Here is a 19,782-nt window from a genome sequence, read left to right as displayed (position 1 = left end):
TGTATCTTGCTAGTTGAGTATTTTGTCAAATTTTCTCTAATTTCCTATACATTTATTTAACTAGTTCCTTGGAATACCAGTTTTGTTTAATTCTGTTACCTGTTTCTACATTTAATTTTTCATATTCACTAAAAATTGAGCCTCAGCTGAAATGTTTTACATGTTTAGTCTCCATTAAGAATGAAGCTGATGATTTTCATGCTCCTGCATATTTTCATAATATTCATCTTTTTATGTTTGTTACTGTAGTTATTCAATTTAGTGCAAGAGTCCTGAAGACTTGTACCAGATGTATTTAAGAGTATTGCATAATCTTCATAAAGTAAAGAGCTGAGTAAATTTAATAACTCTGATTTTTTTATCAGATTTAATGCAAATTTACTTTATGTTCCACTGTTAATCATCGCATAATGAATAACAAAGGATATTGTTATAGTTTGCATCGTGACTTACACCTGATTTTATATCTAACCATTTTCCTGTACATCATTCAACAGTCAACTTATAACATGCATATAGGCTATATATTGTGCTATGTACATAATGTTCCATTTATGCCACATAACTAGTGTTGTGAATGAACGGCTTTTTTTTTTTTTTTGGTACATTATGCATTTTTTAGATCTGTTGTTACATTCTCATAATTTCTGAAATATCTGTGTTAAAGTCAAATTGTGATCTTGTTGACAATTAATATTTCAGGATGAACAAGATTTTTCTTAGCCTTTTCTTTCTCATATTCAGTTTTCCCTTGTTTATAAACGAGAGCATTACATTATTCCAATGATTTGGAATTTGTCTTTCTAACTTGGCCTTCTGAATTATGTATTACACTCACTATAAAACTTTTTATGCATTTCTAGTACATAATATTTGATATCAGTTGTCTTTCCATATCTTCTGATGACTTTTAGCACCTAAAGTAATATTCATATGCACTGCTGAATGTATTCCTCCTAAATAATTTTGACCACTGTTGTGTTACTGTATGTATTTACCCAAGACCCCATGGAATCAAAGACTCATCTAGGAGATCCTTTTAAAAACACTCAAATTCTTTGTAGACACCACACTCTCAGGCAAGGCATTCCAGTCATTCACAACTCTGCATGAAAAAACCTGCTTCTCACTCCCCTACTCACACCCTACTTATACAGCTTCCAGGGATGACCTCTGGTTCTCCCCTGATCTATTTTCTGTAGAACCTCTCCAGCATTGATCCTATAACAACCCCTTAATAACTTGCAGGTCTCTATCATATCTCTCCTCCTCCTCCTCCTGTCCACCAAACTCTGCAAGTTGCATCTTCTCAATCTTTCCTTATACTTAACATTCCAGAGGTTAGAAACTACTTTAGTCAGTCACCTCTGGACCCTCTCCAAAATCTCTTCATCCTTCTGAAAACCAGGTACCAAATCTGGGCACAATAGTCCATGTGTGCCTAATCAAAGCCTTATACAATGGAACAAAAATCTCCCTGCTTCTACATGTCAGTGTCCTCTGCATCATTCCCAGAAGCCTTTGTATTTTCTTCACAATTTTGGCTATGTGTCCCCTAAATTTCAGATCCTTATCCACTATTACCCCCCAGCATGAGCTCTTATTTCTTCCACCTCCAACAATATATCCTCATCAAGCATAAATTCTGCATCCCATTTTTGTTTTCCAAATATTAAAACCTTACATTTTGCAACATTGAACTCACATCCCCATTTCCGTGCCCAATCACTCAATTTATTCACGTCTTTTTGTAAGGCCACAACATCTTCCCTACTCTTCATGGTTCGTCCCAACTTTGCATCATCTGCAAACAACTGAATATCTCCATCCAAATCTTCACCAATATCATTATACAAGTTAAACAGCAATGGCCCTAAAACAGACTCCTGAGACACACCACTAGTAACTTTCCTTTTCCTGGATATTGCTCCCCCATACACAACTTGTTGATACCTATCAGATAGCCAGTCTCCAATTGTATTAATTGTATTATGTATTAATATATTTATTACTGTATATATATATCATATGTATTCTTTAATAGCATTCTTCACTTCATGAAGTGTGGAGTGTGTGTGTGTGTGTGTGTGTGTGTGTGTGTGTGTGTGTGTGTGTGTGTGTGTGTGTGTGTGTGTGTGTGTGTGTGTGTGTGTGTGTGTGTGTGTGTTCTTTAGATTATGTGAATATTTGGAAGTCTTTAAGCTGGATTGTAGGAGAATGTATGCAAAATGCAATTTGAATGAGCAGTTGAGTGATAATGTAGAAATGAGTGAAAGTAGTGAGGGGATAGTGTTAAGTGATAATGACACAAGAAAATGAAATGCTAATTATTTAATGTTAACATGCGGGAGTACTGTGGAAGTGATAAAAAAGTTCCCAAAGTGTGTGCAAGTGATTTTGTTATGAAACAAGTTATTGAAAGTAATGTGAATGCTATCATAAGTGATGCAGATTATTATTATTACCCTAAGACTCCATGAAGTCAAAGACTCATCTAGGAGGTCCCTTTGTCATACACGCAGCTCATCATACCTTGTCTTAAATACGTTCAAATTCTCTGCAGACACCACACTCTCAGGCAAGGCATTCTAATCATTCACAAATCTGCATGCAAAAAACCTTCTTCTCACTCCCTTGTTCACACCCTCATTATACAGCTTCCAGGGATAATCTCTTGTTCTCCCCTGATCTCCCACTATTTTCTACAAAACCTCTTCAACATTGATCCTATAACAACCCCTTACTCACTTGTAGGTCTCTATCATATCACTCCTATCTACTAGACTCTGTAAATTGCATCTTCTGAATCTTTCCTCATATTGGACATCTCAGAGATCAGTTAGTCGCTGCTGGACCCTTTCCAACATTTCTTCATCCTTTTGAAAACCAGTGACCAAATCTGTTCAGAGTAGTCCATGTGTGGCCTAATCAGAGCCTTACACAATGGAACAAGAATCTCCTTATTTTTACAAGTCAGTGCCCTTCGCATCATTCTTAGAATTCATTGTGTTGTCCTCACAATTTTGGCAATATGTCAACTGAATTTCAGATCTTTATCCACTATCACCTCAAGATCTCTTATTTCTCCACATCCAACAATATATCCCCACCAAGCATAAATTCTACATCCCATCTTTGTTTCCTAAATTTTAAAATCTTACTTTTATGTAAATTAAGGGGATTTCCCAGGAAATGTGTTTTTACATTATGGAAAATACCAAGAATAGCGATCAGAACTTTACCCAACTTTGCAACAAGTTGCCCTTGTTTGTACTACGTTCTAGGACTACTTGCATTTAGCTCATGCTAGTATTCGCCGATACTTTTATGGTTTACTATGTTCGACATGAAACTCTCCGATTCCAAACTTTGAGTTTCTTATTTGGTTTTAAAACAACGTGGGATTTAATATCCCCTTAATTTAAATAATGTTTATATTGCCGAAATGAAGCCTGTTGGCTCTTTATATATAAGTATTTAAGTAAGTTAAAATCTTACCTCTTCCAACATTGAACTGGCATTCCCACTCCTGTGTCAATTCACTCAGTCTGTTCATCTTCTTGTAAGGCCACAACATCAGCTCTACTCCTCATAGTTCATCCCAAATTCGCATCATCTGCAAACAACTGAATATCCCCATCCCACATATTCCAGATAGAGTGAAAGTAGGACAGAAATAACATGGACTGATAGTAGTGAATCACATAGTAGTGTTGAGCATTGGTTGAAAGAAGAGAAAATGAAAAAAAAGTGGAATGATAGAAACAGACAAAGGTGGAATAGTAATGAAATTTGGTATAAGTGAGGATATTAGAAGTAAATTGGTAAGGTTGATGAAGGAATTAAGAGGTGAAGTTTGAGATAGGAAATTTGGAGAAGAAACTGAGTGTTTGAAGTATAATGAGGAGAGTATTGTGATAGAGCAGCTGAAGCTGAATGATGGTGGTGATAGGTGTAAAAGTGATATAATGCTGTGTAGAGACTCTATCCTGAAGGATGCTAAGACAGAGCAGATGTCTTAACATCCTTCTAGAGTTCATGGGATGTTAAGATAGAGCAGGGTGTTGAAAATGTGTATGAGAAGGTGAACAATGAGGCCTCTGACTGAAACTGTGGCAAGGGGAGAATGCAGAAAAATTGACTGGAACATTGTGTCTGTTGGAACAAATGATTCACAAACAATTGTAAATGAAGTAGCATGGGATTTGAGAATGTCATTAGAGAAGTGGAAATATGTAAGGGAGGTGGAGTTGTGAACTTGCTGCTTATATGTTTACAGAGATCTGAGGATAAGGGCAATGATAATAAATGGCATGATAACTAGAATGTGTTGGAAGAGAGGCCTTGAGTATGTGGATGCATAGGATAAACTGAAGGTAGAAGTGAGTTGTTTGATGTAAATGGGCTGCATCAGAGTGAGAGTTGTGGTATCAAGCAGGGTAGATTGCTTTGTAGAACAAAATGTTTCAAATAGAGAAATAACAAGTAAATGGGCTGTGAGAGTAAGCTACTAGGATACTGATGGTATTATTATTATTATTATTATTATTATTATTATTATTATTATTACGGGAGAATAATCCAACTCCAAGAATGTTTGAATTTGGAGAATGTCAACTCTAAGGAGTTGACAGACTCCTTAGAGTTGACATTCTCCAAATGAATAACTCTATTCGTCTCAAGAACAACTATTCATCTTTCACACAGTATCTATCATACCTTGCCTTAAACTCATTCACAGTCATAGCACCCACAACAGACTCTGGCAGCTTATTCCACTCATTTACCACTCTCCAAGTAAAGAACCTAGCTCTAACACCCCTGTTAACCACATTTTTGCTCAGCTTCCATGTATGGCCCCTAGTCCTCCCACCACTAGCCCTATTCTCAAAAATATCTTCTGGATTAATCTTATAGAAACCCTTCAGTAGTTTGAATGTCTCAATCATATCACCCCCTTTTCCGCCTATCAACCAATTTTTGCAACCCACAAATCTTCAATCTGTTCTCATAAGGTTCATTCCACAGACTTGCCACCATCTTGGTCACTCGTCTCTGGATCCTCTCCACCTCCTCCCCATCAAGAAGAAACCCTAGTGCCCATATCTGGGCACAGTAGTCCAGATTGGGTCTTATCAGGGCTCGATATAGAGGAACAATAACTTGTTTGTCTCTGCTCATTAAAGTATTTTTCAGCAACCAAGTGATTTGATGAGCTGTTTTAGCCACTTTTGCAATGTGTCCCCTAAACTTCAACTCCCTATCCACCAACACTCCCAAATCCCTGGCCTCATCAATCCCCTGGAGTACGGTTCCACCAATGTGATATAGTGCTGCTAATCTTTTCACTCCAAAATGCATAACCTTACACTTTGCCAGATTAAATTGACATCCATTTTCCTTAGCCCAGTCCTCCAATCTATCCAAATCATCCTGCAAAATTTTGACATCATGTGCATTCACTATGAAACATTCTCTACCCAACTTTGCATCATCAGCAAACAAATGAACAGTTCCTCTCAGATCCTCTCCTATATTGTTAATGAACAAATTAAATAGTAGTGGTCCAAGAACAGAACCCTGTGGCACACCACTAGTCACAAGCCGTCTTTTGGACTCCACTCCTGAATAAACCACTCTCTGGTATCTCTCCATCAACCACCCTCCTATCCATCTCACCAACCCTATATCCATCCCCATCTACCCCAGTTTACTGATTAGAGTTCCATGTGGTATCCTATCAAAGGCCTTGGCAAGGTCTAGTAGAATCACAGAAAACCCATCACCCTTATCCAGTTCAGTCATTACTGTGTTATAAAACGTGAGCAAATTACTGGGGCATGATCTACCCTTCACAAAAAAATGTTGTCCCCCATACAGTATCCCATTTTCATCTATCCAATCCTGTATTCTTCTCTTGACTAGTTTCTCCAAGATCTTGACAACGATTTCTGATATGCTAATTGGTTGGTAATTTACAACAGCAGTCTTGGAACCTCCTTTATGCAGTGGAACTATTTTCTCCTCTTTCCACCCCCTCAGGAATAACCCAGACTCGAGACTCAGATTAAACAGAATGGTCAAGGGTGCTGATAATTCTTTAGCCACTTCACGTATGACACGAGCTGGTATACCATCCAATCCCACAGATGTATTGACATTGAGGTTTTGTAATAGACTACTCACCTCCACCTCATTCACCACAATTCCCGTATAAACTTTTGGTTCATTCATTTCTGCAATGTCACCACCTGGATGATATACTCTTGCAAAGTGCTCGCTCAGTAATTCAACTATATCAACTGATTCAGTTACCTCCCTACCATCGGCATTCTTTAAAATCATTCTGCCATATACATTTTTTCTTCTACTTGCAACATATCGAAAAAACTGTTTAGGATTGCCTTTAGCATGCATGGCCAATGTTCTTTTGCAATCCTTTTTTGCTTTTCTTACCACACTCGTTACCCTTCTGGCCTGGGCTTTATACTGTTCATGTTTGCCGGTCGCCTTTCTCCTTCAATACCCTCCATAGTTGTTTCTTTTTTTGCAGCTCAAGCTTAATGGTGTTATTCATCCATTTAACTCTTACTTGATTTATTATTTGGACTCTAGGTATACAGTCAGCCATTGCTTCATGCAAACACTTCTTAACCACCTCCCATGCACTGTCAACTTCTAGCCCTTGCAGTTTTACATCCCATAGCACTGTACCAATCAATCTCCTAAGCTTGTCATACTTACCAGCCTGATAATTCCCACATGTACCCTGTCTTAATTGTAAATTCCACCTTTATCCACCTCCGAAGTCAAGACCCTATAATCACTCTCACCAATTGGTGGCAACGTGGTCATAGTCGTTACAGCCAAATTCTCAGATGCAATTACTAGGTCAAGCACTCTCTGACCCCTAGTATTTTCCATTACATGCTGTCACAGATAGTTATCCCTTAATAACTGCATAAAATCCAATTCCTTCCTCCCACGTGTCTTCTCCTCCTTCCAATAAATGTTACCATAGTTGAAATTTCCCATAATAATTACCCACCTTCCACTCATTTCTTCTATTTGCTTATGCATACTATCTCCACCATCTATTCCATCACCTGGTCTACAGCAGCACCCAACTGCATATTTTGTTCTGCTGGTTTCAATCTCACACCAAATATACTCAAATGTGCTCTTATCTCTATCCTGCGGTTCGACTTCTATTCTCCTTGGCTGTAGCTCATCCGCTATCATCAATTGCACACCTCCCCCCATTTTATTCTCCCTTTCTCTCCTGAACACACCACACCCCTCACATTCAATTCCACTAGCTGTGTCATCTTCTGTCAGCCATGTTTCACTAATGCCAATAACGTGTACCTGGTAGTGCCAACCAAGGCTAAAAATTCTTCCTTCTTGTTCCTAATACTTCTGGCATTTGTATACATGAATTGCAGAAGCCCATTTGTCCCATCCCTATTTTGATGCCTTATACTAACTATCCCATTCTGATTTGTGGTCTTTCCTACTCGCTTGGGCATATTACACACATTCACACACTCAACTATCTCCCTAAAATCTGCATATCTACTCCCCCCCCCCCTTAATAACTCTAGTTTCTCTGGTTCTGTACATTCACTTCCACCACATTCGACAACACCTTTTCAAGTCTCTGCACACCAGATCCATTCAAATATAATCCATCCATTTTATATAAATCCTTTCGCCCATCGAACTCATTCCATACATCCACAAATTCCACACCACTCATCAAACATAATTCATGCATAAAGTCATTAGCAATTATGACCCTCCTTCTATACTCTTCACTGTCATGCCGTGGCAACAGACTCACCATCCTATCTCTCTCACTCTTTTCATTTGCTACCTCAAGCAATTTCTTCACATCCTCACTCATACTCTTTTTGTTTCCTTTCAAATCATTTGTACCCGCTACCACTATCTGTTCCTTCACCCACTGTTTTTGCATTCTAATTACATTCTTTCCAGTTGCACTGGGTTGGTAAGACCGGATTTTGTTTCAACTCTCAACTAATGCACCTCTTATTAGAGAATCTCCATACAACACATGCTCTTTCATTTTGTTTACACTCACTATCATACCCTTATTTTTTCTATCATACTTTTGCCGATTATTAGTCAGTACACTTGTTAAAGATTTTTGCCAACGTTCCAGTTGCTGGTTTACTTCATGTATTGCTCCGCGCAATAGACCTATTTTACTCATTGTGTCAATGTCATCATTTTTATTTTCCGATGATTCATTCAATCATTCTGTATGCTTAACTTCATTCTCTCTTAAAACGCCACTCTCACAGCTATCAGGTACTACCTCGCAAATATCCTCATTCATACGTTGAATATCGCTGTTATCTAGATTCTCACTTTTGACAATGTTATCATTCACACGACCTGAAACACTCTTTAAATCCTCACATTCTTTACACTTTTTTGCACACATTCACTCCACAATCGTTGTTTAACCAGACTCCAGCCGCTCTCCTTGATTCATACATTTTGCAAACGATACACTGAATCAAGTCTTTTTAGTTAAGATTTTCAGATAAATATGGCGACCTGGACGCCATCTTTGTATTCCTCTTTATGGTAGCCATGTGCACAGATAATCGATCTATCAATTTACTATTAAAATACTCAAAAAAGACACAAAAATCACCCAGACACATTAAAATACTAAAAGTAAGCAATACTATGTAAATACTATGCAAATTCATCAATTTTTACTCAAAATATCACTTATCTGGTCAGGAGCTATCCTCAGACACTACATACTATATAGTCCTCTAGTATATATTTAGACTGGTATGAGAGATAAAGCTTTAGGGATTTCCTCATTGGAAATAGTAAAGTCAAATGTTTTGGGGAATGACAGGCTAAGAAATTATGGGAAGCAAAGGGAAAACCACCATGGGCAAAAAAAAGGGTGAAGTTTTTTGGCAGTGATAACATTTGTTGAACCATAAATTATCCCATAAGTGAGATATGGTTGACAGAGGATGATATATTGATTGGATGATGTGATAGAGATAGTATTTTTTTGGAAGTGAAAAAGGATAAAAGTAGGAATAAGGTTTTACTGATAATCTCAGAAGAGGTATGTACTCTATGTGGAACTGACTTGTTGCAGTGATAATGGCTTCGCCTCTGATAGATTATTCTTGGGTAGAACTCAGGTAGAATTAATCTCCTTTCCATCACTTCTTCATTTCATGATATAGATGCAAATTAACTTCTGAACTTTTCATAATTACTAGTCTTATAGTTCCACACACATATATCAATTTCTCACAGAATTCCTTGTGGCTGATAACCACTTCATGGTGACACTCACCAATTGTTGGAATATTTGACACCACATATATAATAACATCCTCCAGTGAGATGTTTAAATACGAGATCCTTGATCCATGTGTGTACCCTCTGTTATATACTGCTTAAGGAAGTGTATCTCAAAAATTCAAGAATTCATACTTCTGTTTGTCTCAGGATGCCATCTTTCCATTTCAATCTCCTCTTTTTCTAAGCCCTTTTTATAAACATTATTGGCTTCCCCATTTGTCTCCATCTTTTTTTTTTTTTTTTTTTCTGTTGAAGGCTCCTTGATGTCATCATTCTCTAGCTGTCTCCACTAGGTCATCCTTCTCTCTGGTTTTTCCAGTCTGTATGACCATTATTAAAATCATATAATGATCACTTTTCCTTTTTTTCCTGGTTAATTTGTCTATACATTTCTTTCTTAATTGCCCTCCACATTACAGATCTTTAGCAAAACCCTCAGAACCCTCAGAAACTGCCTCAGAACCACTGCCACAATTTGTCCCTTGCGTTTCCACTTTGGATGGGTATAACTCCTTTGCTACCATTAACACCACTCCTCTTCCTTTTTACCCCCCCCCCCATCTTCATGAAAAAACATCATACCTTTCTATCTCTGTTCTTCTCAGGATGTCATCCTTATTCAACTATGTCTCATTTATTCTTGGGTGAACGGACTCAATTAAGAGAACAATTTTGTTCACCTTATTTTGGAGACTTTATATTCTTAAACAAACATGACTCATTTCTGGTTCCATTCCTCTGTATTATGACTGATCCCACAACCCTTCCCCTCAAAGCTAAATGTTTCCCTTTTGAATAATTTCTTGTCTACTCACACATTCACTTCTGCATCTAGCATCCACACTTCTCACACAGATATTAGAGGTAATGTGGAAGATATACATTTCCATTTGTTTCTCAAATCATCCCATATGTCACAAAATGTGCTGCTTTTTCTTCACACATCTTCACTTGCATATCATTCATGATCTTAATTCTCTTCAGTGCATCATTATCATACCTCTGCAACATACTTGCTATCTTTCCTATCATACTATTATCTTTTACTTTCCTCAACAACCTCCTGATATCCATTCTGACATTCTGTTTGTTTGTTTCTTCGAATGACCTACCAAATCATTCAATACTACTCTCACTATCAACTTATTCAGTGGTTGTGGTGGTGTATTCATTCTACCTTCAGGAAAACACCATGTGTACCTTCTCATTCACTACATCTCTAATAATTGAATCTCCATGCAGAGTCACTCTTGAATCATTCATTACTCTCTTTCATATGGCCATCTTTCATTCCATTCTTCCAGACATATTTACAATTCTCCTTATTTCACTCTGCATATGTTTCATCTCTTGCTTCATCTTCACCAACTCCACTTTCATATTTTGAATCACTTTCTTGCTACCTTACTGCTATTCATGCCTGCCATCTTACTATCAGTTATATTCTGTTTCTTGCCATTGGTCTTGCACACTGTCTTACATTAGTTGCATTCTCTTATTCAGCTTCAGTGTCACACACCATCTTACCATCGATCTGAAAGCAGGATATCAAGTTTGTAGGTCTGCAGTTGATAATGAACATCATATGTAGACATCCGAATGTTGGCAAAGTGAATGTGTAAGAAATTTTTTGGAAGCTTTTTTAATTTTTAAAAAACCTTTTTTGGGGAAGTTTTTTTTAATTTAACTACAGTAACTCTACAATTTTTTAGGTTTACTTTTATGCTAGTATCAGGATGGGTAAAAAAGAAAAAAAAAACAGGGAGATAAATAGGAAACATAGGAGATGGATAGACTCAGAGACTTGTTGTCCATACAGAGATCATCCAGATACCATGCTATAATGTGGTCTCAACAGTTCCCTTGACATAGTTGGAGAGAGCATTGGCATACCAATGTGAGAGAGTAGTATTCCAAGGTCGGGCAGATTTGAGATTTCTACAGAATAACCTTTTGGACAGGAAGAAGTAAAGTCTTGAGTGAAAATTATTCCAAGTTACCTGGAAATATTATTTGGAGAAAATTGAATATACTACAGAAGTGATATTAGAACAAAGCTTGGAATAAGAGTCCAAGCAGAGCTGTCTACTACTCTTGACTTCTACATTATTATGAAGGAGGGCGCTAATGGGTCAAGCGCTACGGACGTGTTTTGAAGAGCTCCTGATTCAGATAAGTTTTACTAGGAATAATTAAGTATATATGCGTAATTGTTTAAGTAAGAGCAGCTGTAAACGTTGTACGCTACCGATATTATTAGTGTGGGGTTTTTTTTCTTGCCTAAACTAAATACGAAATCATTAATATTAGACCTTGTAACCTGCAGAAAAAAAAAAAAAAAAATGGCGGCGGCATTGTCATTCCATGATTTTAATTTAGATTTCAGTCATTTCGTTAAGTGGGAGGTCTGTTATATGTATTCCTTCGATTACATAAATGATTTGTGGATGTTTAGTGCGGATGGAAGAAGGGTGTGTGCGAAATGTGACCTGAACGAGGAATTGATGAATGCGAATATGAAATTGATGACAGAAAGTGCTAGTACCAATTGTGTCGCGAGTGCATGTTTGAAAGAGAAGGATGGTGGGAAAAGACAGGTGAAAAATGTTAAAAAATCAGGAAAAAAGAAAAAGAGAGCGATTTGACAACCATAACGGATGTTAAAAGGGACGAAAGTGAGGCAGAAAGAAACAAAATTGAGAGAACGAATGAAAGTAGAAATGGCGTGATGCAGAAATCGCAAGTAAAAAAAATCGAAAGAATGAATGATGGTGAAAGTTGGATGCATGTTGGAACGAAAGTACTCAACCAAAGAAAGATAAATGACAGTAAAAGTGAGAAGAATGATAGCGAAAGTTGGACGCATGTTAGTCCGAAGGCACGGAAACAAAGAAAGATATGTGAGAGTGAAAGTGAGAAGAATGATAGTGAAAGTTGGACGTATGTTGGACCGAAAGTACAGAAACAAAGAAGGATGAATGAGAGGGAAAGTGAGAAGAGGGGGTCGAGAGTTAGAAAGTTAAAAAGATTTAATGATAGAGAGAATGTGTCGTGAGGTTCGGAAGGTGAATTGGATTGGATGAAGCAAGAAATGAAATGGATGCGGAATGAAATTAAGAGAATTCAGGTCAAAACTATTAAAATAAATCATGATGGCATGAAAGAGTTAACAAAAGATGAGCGAGTGGTGTTGTATGGTGACTCCATTATTAAAGGTGTGCTCGAGGATAAAATGCACAAGGTATGTTTTCCAGGCGGTAAAATGAGTAGAGTGATTGAGGCATTGAATATGAGGCGGGAACGAGCAAAAGAGTTAATTGTATTAATTGGTACAAATGATTTGAGAGAGAACAAAGAGCATGTCAAAATGAATGTCAGGAGACTGCTTGGAAAGATAAAAGAGAATAGTGTGACAGGAAGGGTAGTCAGTGTGTTGCCTAGGTATGATTGTGGTGAAATGAGGTGGAGAGCAAGGATTATGAATGATATTCTGGCTGAAATGTGTGAGGAGATGGGAGTACAGTTTGTTAATGTGTGGAATGAGTTTGAGGGACGAAGTGAGCTGTATGGGAGCGATGGACTGCATTTTAGTGGTTATGGTGTGAGTCGCTTGGAGAGACTGCTGTTGGAAAGTGGAGAAGTGAATAGAGAGAATGATTCGGATCGAGAGGAGAGTGATGTGGAAGAGCAGGAGAGTAAGACAGGAGAGATTGAAGAAGTGGAAATGAATGGGGAAGTGAGTGGTATGAGTATAGAAAATAAGGGAATGGGTGTGCAAGAGGAGCAGGGAAATGGGGAGGCTCAGGGTGGACAGGGATACACAGCGTGAGAAAGGTGGATGTTCCAAGAGGAGGTGAGAGCATGTGTAGGCAGGAAAGTAATGGGATGATCAGGGATCAAAAGGAAACAGATGGAATTGCAAAGGGTTCTAAAATGAAGAAGCAGAAAGGGAAATGGCCCCAGTCCAGCATGGAGAGATCACATCGAGTGAGTGGTAGTATCAGTGGAACTAGCTGTAGATCCAGAAATGAGTTGTTGTGTTTGTATACCAATGCTAGAAGTATGAGAAACAAGGCGGATGAAATGGTTGCACTAATTGCGTCTGTGCACCCAGAGATTGTCGGAATAAGTGAGACATGGTTAGATGAGGATGACATCCTGACAGGAATAGAGATGGAAAGGTATGATGTGTTTCGTGAGGATAGAAGGGATAAAAAGGGAGGGGGAGTGCTATTGATGATAGAGAAAGAGTTATGTCCATACAAGGTAGAGATGCAATAGGGAAATGGGGCCAGTGGTTTTGAGGCAGTATGATGTGAGATAGAGGTGAATGGAATCAAATACTTGGTGGGATGTTGTTATAGACCTGGTAATGTGGATGGTGGTGACAGTGAAATGAATAGTCAAATAAGCCAAGCAAAATAAGAAAAGGCTGATCATTATGGGTAATTTTAATTATGGCAATATAGACTGGAATGATGAGATAGCAACTGAAAGTAAAGAAAATGAGTTTCTTGAGTTTTTGAGGGATAACTACCTCAGACAGTATGTAACAGAGGGCTACAAGGTTTAAGGGTCTTGGATTTGGTCATCTCATCGGAGGATGTAATTATCAATAAGGTATCAAATCATCCACCAATTGGTGAAAGTGACCATGAGGTGATTACTTGGGTGGTTGCCAGCAGTGCAAGGACCCTGTGAAAAAAGGGTATATGTGGAACTGCAAGGGGGGGGGGTGATTATGAAGAGCTCAGGAGACAGCTTGCAGGTGTAGCATGGAATGAGGAGTTAGCTGGAAAAGAGATCAATGCCACGTGGGGGATTTTCAAAAAATATTTAGTAGATGCAATGTCTAAATGTATACCATGGGTGAGAAGGTTAAATAAGGTAGGTGTGAGATGGATGAATAAAGAGATTAAGCATGCAATACAGAGAAAAAGAGCATTGTGGAGGCAGCATAAGAGAAGTGGAAGTTACCAATTTCATGAGGTCTACAAAGACCAGGCAAGGAGGGTGACTTGGTTGGTGAGAGTAGCTAAAGAGAGGTATGAACAGCAGTTAGCTAATGAAGCCAAAAAGTATCCTAGGGAGTTCTTTCGATATGTAGCCAGCAAAAGAAAAAATGATTATGGAAGGATGACATTGATTGGAGGAAATGGTATAAAGACAGCTGTTGCAGAATGTGTGGTGGAGATACTTAATGAGCAGTTCATAAAGATCTTTCAATCTTGTGAATGTGACTTCATGGAGAGATTAAGAGCAGTTGATGATGGGGGAGGAGAGACTTACTGTAAGTGAGCAAGAGGTGTTTGGGGAGTTGAGTAAACTAGATGTAAATAAGGCTGTGGGACTTGATAATATATCACAGCGTATTCTGAAGGAATGTGCCAGAGAGTTGACACCTGCCTTGACATATTTTTTTAATACGAGTCTTGCACTTGGTCAAGTCCCTAAAGAGTGGAAGGAGGGCAAGATTGTGCCACTTCATAAAGGAGGTGATCGAACTCAAGCATCAAACTATAGGCTTATCTGTGTGTCAGGTGTTGTGGTTAAGTTGTTGGAGAAGATTGTGAGAACTAGGATCCAGAGTTGGGTTGACAACAATGGTATAATCTTTGATGGACAGCATGGATTTGCTAAAGGGAGGTCATGTTTTAGTAATCTACTTACTTATTACAATAAAGCGACTGCTTCCTTGGACAGAGGAGAAGGATACACAGTAATATACTTGGATTTCGCAAAAGCTTTTGATAGAGTACCTCATGATACGTTGACAGTCAAACTAGAACAGATGGGGTTGGATATTAGATTAGTGCACTGGATTGGAGACTGGCTATCTGATAGGTATCAACAAGTTGTGTATGGGGGTACAATATCCAGGAAAAGGAAAGTCACTAGTGGAGTGCCTCAGGGGTCTGTTTTAGGGCCATTATTATTTAACTTGTATATTAATGATATTGGCGAAGATTTGGATGGAGATATTCAGTTGTTTGCAGATGATGCAAAGTTGGGACGAACCATAAAGAGTAGTGAAGATGTTGTGGGCTCAAGAAGACTTGAATAAATTGAGTGATTGGGCAAGCAAATGGGGATGTGAGTTCAATGTTGCAAAATGTAAGATTTTAAAATTTGGAAAACAAAGATGGGATGCAGAATTTATGCTTGGTGAGAATATATTGTTGGAAGTAGAGGAAATAAGAGATCTGGGGGTGATAGTGGATAAGGATCTAAAATTTAGGGGACACATCGCCAAAATTGTGAAGACAACACAAAGACTTCTGGGAATTATGCAGAGGACACTGACGTGTAGAAGTAGGGAGATTCTTGTTCCATTGTATAAGTCTTTGATTAGGCCACACATGGACTCTTGTGCCCAGATTTGGTCACCTTGTTTTCAGAAGGATGAAGAGATGTTGGAAAGGGTCCAAAGGTAGTTTCTGACCTCTGGAATGCCGAGTATGAGGAAAGATTGAAAAGATGTAATTTGCAGAGTCTAGTGGAGAGAAGGAAGAGGGGAGATATGATAGAGACCTACAAGCTGGTAAGGGGTTGTTATAGGATCAATGGTGGAGAAGTTCTACAGAGAATAGTGGGAGATCAGGGAAGAACCAGAAGTCATCCCTGGAAACTGTATAAAGAGGGTGTGAGTAGGGGAGTGAGAGGCAGGTTTTTTTCGTGCAGAGTTGTGAGTGATTGGAATGCCTTGCCTGAGAATGTGGTGTCTGCAAGGAGTTTGAATGTGTTTAAGACGCGGTATGATGAGATGTGTGTGAGCTAAAAGGACCTCCTAGATGAGTCTTTGACTCCATGAGGTCTTGTTTAATAATAATAATAATAATAATAAAGGTAACTGTAGGAGAACTAAGGTCTTCTTTTGTAAGAAAATAGACAAACCTGCATTTGGGAAGCACTGAAGGTAACCGGGTTGCTGTTGCCCCTGTGAAGATTAGTGTACATATCAATGTTTAGGGCATTTATCATAGATTATTTTGATTCATTAACTGTTTGAGCTGGATGAATGGAGAGTGGAGAGTGCTATCATCATCAAAACTATTAATAGGGTTTGATGTCAGTGATTGCACATCATTTATAAATATATAAGAAAGAGGGTTGGTGAAATAGAACCATGAGGAACATTTGCATTAACAGAAAAATCAGAACTGAGAACACCATTCACCATTTCACATAGTGAATGACTTTAGAGAAAACTGGCAATCGAGTTACAGTAGGAAAAATTCAGGCCATAAAAAAAAAGGCAGTTTGCTGAGAAGCCCTTGATTTCAAATCCTATATTACTTGGAAATTTGAAGTGCATCAGCACAGGTTCTTTGGCTCATGTTCAGAGATGGGTGATGCAGGCCAGAAGGTCTGCTGTAGATCTTCTTCTTCTTTTTAAGCTTTCATGAACTATTAAGGTTTTTAGCTGTGGACTTTGCAACCGGACTATCTCGAGGATAATGTGGTTGACCCTATGCCTCTCAGTATGTTTTATGTGTGTATACGTGTGTGTGTTCATGTGGCCGGTTTGCCTGTTCGGGGGGACGAAAAACCCGAGTTTCCAGGTGGAAAACCCACTACTTCCACATGAGACTGGCTAACTCAACCTTAAGTCAAAAGAGAACAGATAAAGGTTCCTCACGTCTTGGACAGGAATCGAACCCAGATTTTTCTGACCAAAGGGCTTTGTCTATACTGACTGAGCTATGGAGGCTCCTGTTGTAGATCTAGATTGTTAAAATTCATATTGATAGTCATAATTAGTTAACAATTCTCATGATATCAAAGAATTTGGAGAACAGTCAACTAATCACAAGATGCTAGTATGAAGGACCTTCTCCAGTTACTTTAGAAAACACTCAAATAAGAACAACAGATTAACAGTTCGATGGTACATTTATTACCTTTTTTTGGAATTGATAGTTCTTTGTTTGCTTCCATACCATAAGATGGATGCCTGCTGAGTATAATATAGAGTATAGATGATAAAGAACAGGTGTTAATTTAGGAATATATCTCTGGACCACAACTGGCAGGATTCCATCAAGACGAGGTCTTTTTTTTTTGTATCCAGGTTGTTCAAGATTCTTCTGACATATTTGGGATGGCAGGCTACAAGAGGTGATGAAATGTTCCAGGAAAAGGAGGTGATTTGCCTTCATCATCTTTATTGATGAAGGCAGCTCACCTTCTTTTATGTAGCAGCTTTGATGTGAAGAATGATGCCACAAATTCAGCTTTATCTGAATTTGTCTCAAGCTTGGCTACGAGAGGCATGTGATGCAATGTTTTAGGTAAAGAAGATGATTTGCCTTAATCGTCTGTATAGCAGTTGAATGAGCAGAATGATACCATGAAGTTAACTTTATCTTTAGGCAATGTTTCAATGCTACCATTTGGATGAGAAAGAGGTGGAGGAATAGATTCACAAAAATTATGCCTAATGGCTTAATTAAAAGGCATAATTTTTGCCTTCTAATTTACAACTGCTATTTACAGAGGTGGCAAGTTTTCTTCATTCAGTCCTATCAAATTTAGAGTACTTAGCATTTTGAATGATGATTTTGCAAGTATTGAAGGTGTCAGTAGGTTGGAGAACCTATAAGCACGTTAGTGCCATGTGTCGGATGCAGGTGAGGACTGAGATAGAATTTTATTGAATTTTTTTTTTTTTTTTTTGAAGAGTTGTAGGTTGTAGTTGCATAAGAATACCTCTTGAGGAAATCAAGGATAAAGAGGAGAAAAGGTTCGGTATGCTTGCAATTACAGTGTGAAGGAGTGGCAGACAGTTCTGCTCTTGTATTAACAGGTCAAGAAAGTGGCAGAATAATGGTTACCAGTTCAATTTATCAGTGACTGTTGAAGTACCTGTAGAATGGACACAATGCCAAAACATTTCATCTTTGAGAAAGAGGTTGATGTGAATCTGTGAGACAGGGATCATTCATAAGTTGAATTGCTCTTCTCTGGAGAGTGTCAGGAATTTTTAGAAAAGTTTTAGGTGCACCACCCTGAATGTCTGAACAGTATTCCAAGAATGGGAAGATTTGGTATTTATATAGGGATTTAGTAGTTGGATGCATGTAAAACAGCTTCTTGAGCAGCAAAGAATGCCTAGATTTTTAGAGACTGATGAAGCTACTGATGTGATGTATCTGTGTGAGGAGAGAAGAGAGAATACACAAACCACTAGATACAATCAGATCTCCCAAGCAGGGAAATCTGATTGTGTCTAATGGTTTGTATATTACTCAGGGTAAGGGTAGGTGAGCTGAGATCTCTTTTCCATGAGAAGAGGCAAGACTGTGTTTTGGTGGAACTGAAGGTGATCAGATTGTCCTTGCCCATTGAAAGACAGTATGTAGATCAATGTTTAAGGCTCTATTTGTACATAATCTTGATGCTTAGAATGTCTGTGTATGGATTGTTAAATAAATAAGATGAATGGAGAGTGATATCATCTGTAAAGCTATGGATGGGATTAGTGGTGATTGAGGGTAGGTTGTTTATGTACAGGAGAATGAGAGTAGATGATAGGGCTCTGTCCTATCAAAGTCGAGATACTCCTGCATTGGTGGCAAAGTTCAAAGAGAGGAAGCCATTCACCATAACATTTAGTAATGATCAAATAGGAAGCTGGCAACCCAATTACAGAGGACGTCTGGTAGACCAAAGGATGACAATTCATTTAGCAGGCCTTGATGTCAGACATTGTCACAAGCTCTGGAAATGTCAAGAGTGACAGTATAAGTTTATTCAAACCTTTCCACATCACATGCCCAATGGTGTGTTATGTAAGATAGGAGGTCAGGTGTGGATCTTGAACAGTGGAATCAACACTGGTGTTCACTGATTAATTGGTGAGCCAGGTAGCAGAGAAGTTGGCCATTGATGATTGAGGACTGAGGTGGTGATTGGTTGGTAGTCTGATGATAGACTTGTATCTCCCATTTTGGAATAGATTAGATATGTGATTGCTTCCACCATTAGGATAAGTACCAGCTCTTCATATAACAGGGGGAACATACACACAGAATTCCCACATTATACCCAAGCCATGGTTTCCCATGGCTTGGATATAAGGTTTGAATTTGAACAGAGAAGAGTGAGGAATAAAAACCTCCATTCCAATATTGAATGGAGGTTTTCATTAAAAATACTTCTGGGTCCTCTCACTTCTTGTGTATTGGATCAGTTAAAAAAAAGTATGCTAATATGTCCAAGAAAACAAACTGCTTATCAGGAATGGTTGGAGACAAAAAAAAAAAAAAACTCAGCTTCATTCACCGTCTACAATGAAGCCTTCACAGGGCTGAATGAAGAAAACTTGCAACCTCTGCAAATAGTAATTGTGCCTTTTAGTCCCTCACAAAAGCCATTAAGCATAACTTTTGTCTATCTATTGCTCCATCTCTT

General features: G+C 38.3%; 1 protein-coding gene across 1 annotated transcript in view; it reads left to right on the top strand.

Annotated features, from left to right (window-relative positions):
* LOC150110650 (nose resistant to fluoxetine protein 6-like) overlaps positions 1-19,782 on the top strand; it is a 137,636-nt gene that overhangs the window by 97,969 nt on the left and 19,885 nt on the right. The window lies entirely within an intron of this gene.

The sequence above is a fragment of the Typopeltis vanoorti genome, chromosome 1 (genome assembly GCF_054136105.1).
Source record: "Typopeltis vanoorti isolate ZY-2024b chromosome 1, IOZ_Tvanoo_1.0, whole genome shotgun sequence".
Lineage (NCBI taxonomy): Eukaryota > Metazoa > Arthropoda > Arachnida > Uropygi > Thelyphonidae > Typopeltis > Typopeltis vanoorti.
Note: the sequence above shows the minus strand (reverse complement) of the source record. Positions and strands in the feature narration are given on the sequence as shown.